The 7939-nt window shown below is 35.3% G+C and overlaps 1 pseudogene; it reads right to left on the reverse strand.

Moving 5' to 3' along the window:
• Positions 1 to 743: 743 nt before the first annotated feature.
• LOC145090378 (zinc transporter 1-like) lies at positions 744 to 2548 on the reverse strand (annotated as a pseudogene).
• Between the last annotated feature and the right edge of the window lie 5391 nt (positions 2549 to 7939).

Raw genomic sequence — 7939 nt, forward strand, 5'->3', positions numbered from 1 at the left:
AATAGAGACGACGCCAATAATGACGGCAGAGACATTTAGCGACGATGATTATTAGAAACGACGCTACTTGCGACGACAAACGAGTATTAACTACGAGGTAATAGCGACGACCCTTAGAGACGACAGGGGTCATCAATTGCGATGTTTTTTGTCGTCACTAAAGTTTACGTTGTTTGTTGTGAGGATGTTAACATATTCTAGGTCAAGTTTGTTTACCTCATGCTTTTGACATGCAGACAGGGCAATTTGGTACCCTAGAAATTAAACTACATCGACATTTTGTGTTTAGAAAGATGTTATGGGACTCGTCCACCATAAATGCACTTCAACAAGGTCCAGGTACATTTTTGTAATTTTAATTACAACACTAAAAGGTTCGATTTTTTTTCTCACTGTGATGGTGTTTCACCTGATTTAGATCCGTCTGCCATGTGCTGATCTTGATGTGGTGTTAATGGAAGAAGGTTGGCACAGATTTTCGGTGTAGGTAACAGAAAACTATAGTTATAAACCCTTAAAATCATTATTTTGTTTCATTAATCATTTAAATTTTCTTTACATCAATGTGATCTAGAACCAGTTCTCAGATAGAATACAAAGAGCTACAGAAGGAAACAAAGAATCGCATGATGATGGTGAGGATTATGATGAATCTGGAAACATTTTAACAATTGTAAAATTAATGCTCTTAATTATCAGGAAATAGTAATTTCACAAATCCGTTCAGTGAAAACAATATATTCTCAAGCCCATTTGGCTAGGAGAGACATCAAGCCGGCACCAAGAAGAAGAAAAACATTTGAACCAAGTAGAAGCATCTTCTTGTTTTGCATCCTGGGATTATTGAAATCCGGAGAAATTAGGTTGACAAGAGCCATATATATCAACATTCCTGCAGATGCAGCATTTAACACGCCTTCGACAATAAGAGAATTTGTATTGTTTTCTTTATAACTGTTGCTCATCAATATTCCAATTACAATTCCACCTGGAGTCGTAAGGGTGAAAAACGCTCCCATTGATATAATCGCCAGTGACTTGATTTTTGCGTGAAATAAGTGAACCATGTTATATATATAGGATTTATTCGTACGTAGCCATAGTTGATATTCAACCCAATTATGTACACTAAAATAAATCTAATTTGTTGATAATATCCGTACCTGAAAGATGCATCCACCGAGGCCTAATCCTTCGAAAAATTGGTGGAATGACAAGGCAACAATAAGTGGTTTTATGGTTTCCGGACTTTTGGAAGCACCTAACGATAATCCTATAATTATTGAATGAGCGACAATTCCTAATTCCAGCACCTGCGATCCAAAAGATAAATAATATTTTCACCAATATATTACTTCTTGTAACCCGCCTTAAAGTTTAATTATAGACATAACTAAAGGATATCGACTATATAACACATTAATATAATCGGATCAACTTATTTATTTAATGAATCTTACCATCTATGCTTAAATGATATATGTGCTTGTCTTCCTACAAGATTCTAATTCAAATATTTATATCATATTAAAAACTGAATTTTTAGATCATGTCTTCTTACCAACTATCTCGGTATTAATAAGTTAAACTGTCATTACTCCATCCATAAGTCAGCATTGAACTCTCCATTAAAAAGATTTTTCCCCAGATTATTAGGTTGTTATTAAAAGTCATTAACTCATCAGTGAACTTTCAATCTTATATAGATAATAGCATATTAGCAATCTGGATAGTGGAAATACATTGCCTTGGTTTGTTACAACCTCAAAATTACAATGCTATTGTTGATGCATCTTGAAAGTTTGCTATTGCCTATTGATAATGGTGTGACTCAAAGTAGACAGTTTTCTCTGGCTATTGTCGATTGGTTCATCTTAGTTAGTGTCTATAATAATTTATCTGTTTGCAGCCTAGCTATTTTTATTTCAATCAACTTTGTCGTTCAAAAGAAAGAAAAAGATTTGAAAGATCTAGTAATTTACCTGGGAAATAATCCGATATCGATAAACTTGGATATTATCATTGGCGTGAGAATGGTGATGGGTTGCATGCATGTGAACAGTCACAACCCCAACGTTCTTTTCTTCATCGTCAACCCTTCAACTGCTACCGTCTGATTTTTAGGCTGGCATGCCGCTGACCAGCTCTCAAACATCAACGTCACAATGGTTGCAACCATAGCCACAAACCCAGTAAATGGAAAATCCCCCCACACCTGTTCTTTCAAACACGGAGAAGTCAGGCTCTCGAACGCGTCTGGAAGTATATGGATAAACCCTGTAGCGAGCATTACGCCGGCAGCGAATGATTTTACAAAGAAGAAACCATCCTTCTCTTGGCGTAAGGCCGGCAAGATTTTGCCAGCGAAAGGTAGAGATACGCCGATTCCGCCCGCAATCAATATGGAAGCAAGTGCGATTAATTTGTACTTAAGGGTTTCGCTTTTGTTGCCGTGGATTTCTTCGTCTTCACAACTGCAATCAGCGAAGACTCTAATGACTTGGGTTAATAACAAAAATGCGATAACTATTGGTTTCTGAAATTCCATTTGATTTTCGAATTAATTGTCAATGTATTTTCTGAGCGCGTGCGCTTTTTAATTATATATAGGGTAAGAAAGAAATCTTAAAACATATCACTCATAAAAGATATCACGCATTTATTATCATGTACAAATTGTATGACATACAAACTCAGTCTCCTTAAACAAACTTGTCGTTATCACAAACTAATCCATATCTGCAAAACCCATTTAATTTTGGAATTAACTTTCATCCACTTCTTTTTATAGCGTAAAAATATATCATATTTTAAGATGTACAATGCCGTTGTTTTGAAGGTTCTCACGATAACATGGTAACACCCTTAAAAGGATGCTCTGTAGACACCATAATAAAAAACAAATAAAACCCGTTATTTTTCTCACCTTGACGCATGTGACCGTATCAACCCGTCTATTCATCGTAAAATATATGTTCTGATTGCGCCGGTAGCCATATTTTTTGCTCGATGAGATCCATTATTAATTTGTTATCAAAAACAAAAGTTCTACCGATATCGCACTAAGGCGAAGGCTCGGTGATGGCACTTGTAGGGTATGGGGTTTGTCGGAAGTGTACAGAGGTCCAAGCCAATTTGAGGCTAGGGACAAATACAAAAAATGAGGCCTTTAAATTTCAAAATTTTGTTATCGCATTCGATAATACATGATTTATGTGCAACTAGTACATGGGTACTTATTATTAAATTGGAGTTATATGTATTAAAAAAAATGAACGTGTTTAAGGGGGTGGGAATTTGTAATGTCCAAAAATTTTGCATGAATTTTTAAAATTTGGAAATAATATTTATTAAAGAATAACCATTAATTTTATGGGAAAAATATCATTGTAGCACATTAACGTTTCGTCAATTGTTCGATTTAGTCACTAAAGTAATTTTCTTGCACAATTGGCCCTAAAAATAACATTTTACCTATTAAATAGAGGAATTATGCAATTTGATTCCGGTTTCACCGTTTATATTTAGTCTGCGTGGTTTTTTTTAAATAAAAATTTAAACATGGCTTTTTATTTTCTCTTAAATTTTGAACTCTGCATTAAAATATTTCATGGTCAACGAATTAGAAGTCCCTATGTCCCCAAACACAATCCTTCTTCCTCTTCTCCAAACGCAATCAATTTTCATTCAACCACCAGGTTGCTCAACCCCCACATCGATGGCGACTTTCATCTTCTTCCCCTTTGATTTTTTTTTGTCGTATAGGGTTTTTGAGGAAATCGTAGGGCGTACCTTAAACGCAGACAATTTTTATGGTGGGGTTAGTCTGTTGCTGGTGCGGAATTTGATCCCAAAATATATATCATCAAAGCAGTTCCGAAGACAATGTATTTTTGTTTATATTAAAACTTTGGGATGTCATCGTCAATACAGAAACATAAGCATAAACAGACCTTACATTTATTTACACTAGTGATTCACATCCCCTTTAATCTCTTAGTATAATGCAGTTTCATCTCGACACATGTGATACAATTAAAATGAGTGGGTCAGGTGAGAAACCTGGTGAGTACATACGATTTTCAACCCACAATAATATAATTATTATGTTTAATTATTAAACAATAAACCCAGCTTCCCATCCCTATTATGTTATTTATTCTTAAGGATTTACATTATTCATAATTTATTTATTCCTAAGGACTGCCCTAAGGAATAGTCACGAAGTCCATTGATGTCAGGGTTTATCCAACAGACACTAAGTCTATAGCTACCAATGTTATATGTTAGGCACAACTGCCTATACTATCGATTAGGTACTAAGTCCATAGCTACCAATGTTCTCTCATAAGGCGCTAATTGCATAGCTACCAGGATTTTTGGAATACATCCGGTGAACACGTAGTTCAAAAATTAGGCACATATGCCAATATTATCCTTTAGGCGTAGTTTCCGGGATATTTAGAGTATTTCTGGTGAACACGTAGTTCAAATATACCTACAGGTTGTGAGCCTGCTAGCGTTCTACCGGATTGTCTAGAACAGTCTATGGTTGGCTCGAATTTTATGGATGTTACATCATCTCTCATCAATCATATCATCTTTCACCTACCCATCTTTACCCAATACATTTATAGGTATAAAAATACATATACAGTTTAAATCAAGTAAACATGTATAAATCGTCCATCCAACATAGATACCAAGAACACAGATAATATGCACAAATAGCACATAATTTATGTTAAATACTTCATATCTATGTGTAATATGAAAGTAACTATGCACTCACTTGTCAAAGTGATGACTCCAAACTCGGACAGCTCTTCGCTTCTAACAATATTATTTCTTTCGACTAAACCTAGTATCATTACCACTAGATTTTAGTCTAATATTTATAGCGACTAATTACAAACAATATCATTTTATAAGTGTTAAACAATACTTTTCAACCAATATGTACAGACACCGGCCAGACATGAAACACCGGAGGGCAGGACCATTTTGGCAATTAAGCACTTCGAAAATCCAATAACCCAGGAGAACCTTCAAACCAGAATCCTCGTACCGCGAGTAGTTAAAAATGTATTATAACAACATTATAATTATATTTTATTATATATATATATATATATATATATTATAAGTTCATAATAACGATACTAAATTTAAACATAAACTATACTTAAAGTAGGGTAAGCATATCTCACTTACATAGGGGTTTGCTAGAAACCGGTATTGAAGTGATGAGATTTTTCGAGGGAAGTGCTCTAGCAATTGCGCTCCCTAGACGCTCTGCGGGGGGAAAACTTTCTGAGCCGAAAAGCTCTTCTTTTTTGAGCCTTCTGGCGCTCCGGGACTCGCCTCTTAGCACTAGGGAAGTAGAGATTAAGGAGGCTTAGAGAGAAGTTAGAGAGAGAGACAGAGATAGAGAAAGAGAAAGAGAATGGTTGTGGTGTGAAAAAAATAAGGCAACCCTCACACCCTTTATATAGGGGTCTGGTCCTCGGTTACGATGGGCATACCGTCGGAGGTACGCTCCGCGTACGAGGTGCACACGTTGGATTTCGGACAGAGCGACATGGACGACTCGGTGCGTAGTATTGGGCAGTGACGGAGTCAGTAGGGGGGGCAGTCGAATGTTGCGCCTCTCCCAACTGGCCAACTCATCCAAGAAAGGAAGCATTCCATTTGTAATTCTATTTGAAACATACTAATAAGGCCCATATGAAATAAATAACAAATCCACAGTCCCTCCTATCTATTTAATTGTCTATATTTAACTATGTAGACAATATATATTATTTTTCTGTAAATCCAAATCCTCTTTGTTTAATTTGGAGACATATTGTTGCTTCTCCACTCAAAGCCTTCAAGCCAAGGTAATTCATAAATTTATTACATATTCTAAATATTTTGTAATTTACCATTAATAATATTATTAATCATAATCGATTTCTTATAAATGTGAAGTAACCCATAAGCAAAAAAAAAAAAAGTATTGATTTTTTTTCAAACGAAATGATATTCATGGCCTACATTTGTGTTTAGTTAGTAGTAATATTTAAGAAAATATGCATAATAAACGGTCACAACCTAAAAGGAATAGTAGTATCGAAGAGCTAGTATTTTAATTATAAATTTATATATCTGTGTTATTTATATATGAATACATTTTAACATTTCTTTTTAGGATTTTAGTCCCCCTTATTCTAAAATCATGACTCTGCCCCTGGTATTGGGAGACCACGGGGCGTACAAGTTATATACGTGGGGCATACACTTGTACCCTCGCAACAACCCATCCCGACTTCTAAATTTCGTAACGTTTGCATACAAGCTCCATTTTTGATGTATTTTATATCCACGCATAGGTGGAGGTGTAGTCTACAACTTTTGTTTATGCTCCGTCGGCTAATTTTGACTTTATTTTTAAAGTTTTATTTTAACAGGCTTGGACAGGTAAAGTCCGTTAAAAATTCATAACTTTATCATCCGACATCCGTTTTCGTCTGTCTTTTTATCATTGAGTTGTTACTAACGAGAACTTCGATTCTCATTTAGGTTGTGTCGGCTAAAAATCGTTCAATCGTTCGATCTGATATTCGAATTTTGGGCTGCATACCGCTATGTCAAATCTTTGAAGAATCATAACTTCCTCACACGTAATGAGATTTGGACGTTCTTTTTATGCACGCTCCCAATTTAACGTATACTACGACTTTCTTTTAGATTGATAAGGCTAAAAATACTTTATTGTACTCTCACTTTTTACTTCACACAACGTCGTGTCGGTTTTGTCGCGAAACTTCGAAAGGTCTTTACGTCTTCGTTATAACTCAGATTCCGGCGTTCTTTATATGTATGGAACCCTTGTGACATATACTATAGCTTGGTTAATATTATTTATTCTAACTAATCTTCCATTAAAAAAATCATTTTTGATGCTCATTATCTCTAAATTGACTAGCCCGAATCTGCGGGCGTTACAATTATCTCCCCCTTAGGTTGATTACGTCCCGGAATCATCAATGAAAGAGGGCTTGTATAATGACTCCATACGTTATCTCTTCATCCTAGGTAATAATCGTAACTTCTATGTTTCTTCGAATTAGTATCTAACTCTTGGACTTCTTGACTGCAGGTGGTGCTCAATCTTACACCCGTTCTCTATCTCGTTTTGGACTTTCAATTGTAACCTTTGAGTTACAAAATCAATATTTATCTTAAATTTCTGCTTCTTCTTAAAAAGATTTAACTTAAGAGAAGTTCTTTACTTTGATCATCACGACACACCAATGGGTCATGTTCTAATGACCTATCATTGTATGATGCAACGCTTAGACTTATGTCTTTTAGAGTCAAATTCTAGAATGGTATATACCTTCCTTCATGTTCTAATGTGATATAATCACTTCTAGCATATAGCACTTCTAGCTACAAGCTTTTTTCTTTAACAATGATCGCGATACTTCTATTGGTCGCTTCGATTATCTTTCACTTCAATCCTTTGGCTTAAGTTAGATACTACGTCGAACTTGGTTCTCTGAACCACATAGAATACATATCTTAGTTGGACTCGATATGATATGACCACTAGGTTCGGAATAATAATCATCTTCTTTGTAACACCGAATTTTTCAAAACGAATTTTTCATTTAAAATAGTTTATCTCTTTAACACTTTTCATAAAAATCTCCTTTTTGTTTTAATTACAATACATGAATCTTTTGTTCAATCAATTAATAAACCAGGATCCTCAAAACAAACTCTTCCTCTAGTGTGTACAATCGAGCCGGTGTCATCTCGTGATCCTGAGAAAACCTGAAACACATAACACAAAACACTGTAAGCACGAAGCTTAGTGAGTTCCCCAAAATACCACGCATAACACATACTAGCCACTCGAGGCTATAACTCTGTGGGCCCTCTGGTCCTA

The sequence above is a fragment of the Lactuca serriola genome, chromosome 2 (assembly GCF_051521515.1).
Source record: "Lactuca serriola cultivar US96UC23 chromosome 2, Lser_US96UC23_V15, whole genome shotgun sequence".
NCBI lineage: Eukaryota > Viridiplantae > Streptophyta > Magnoliopsida > Asterales > Asteraceae > Lactuca > Lactuca serriola.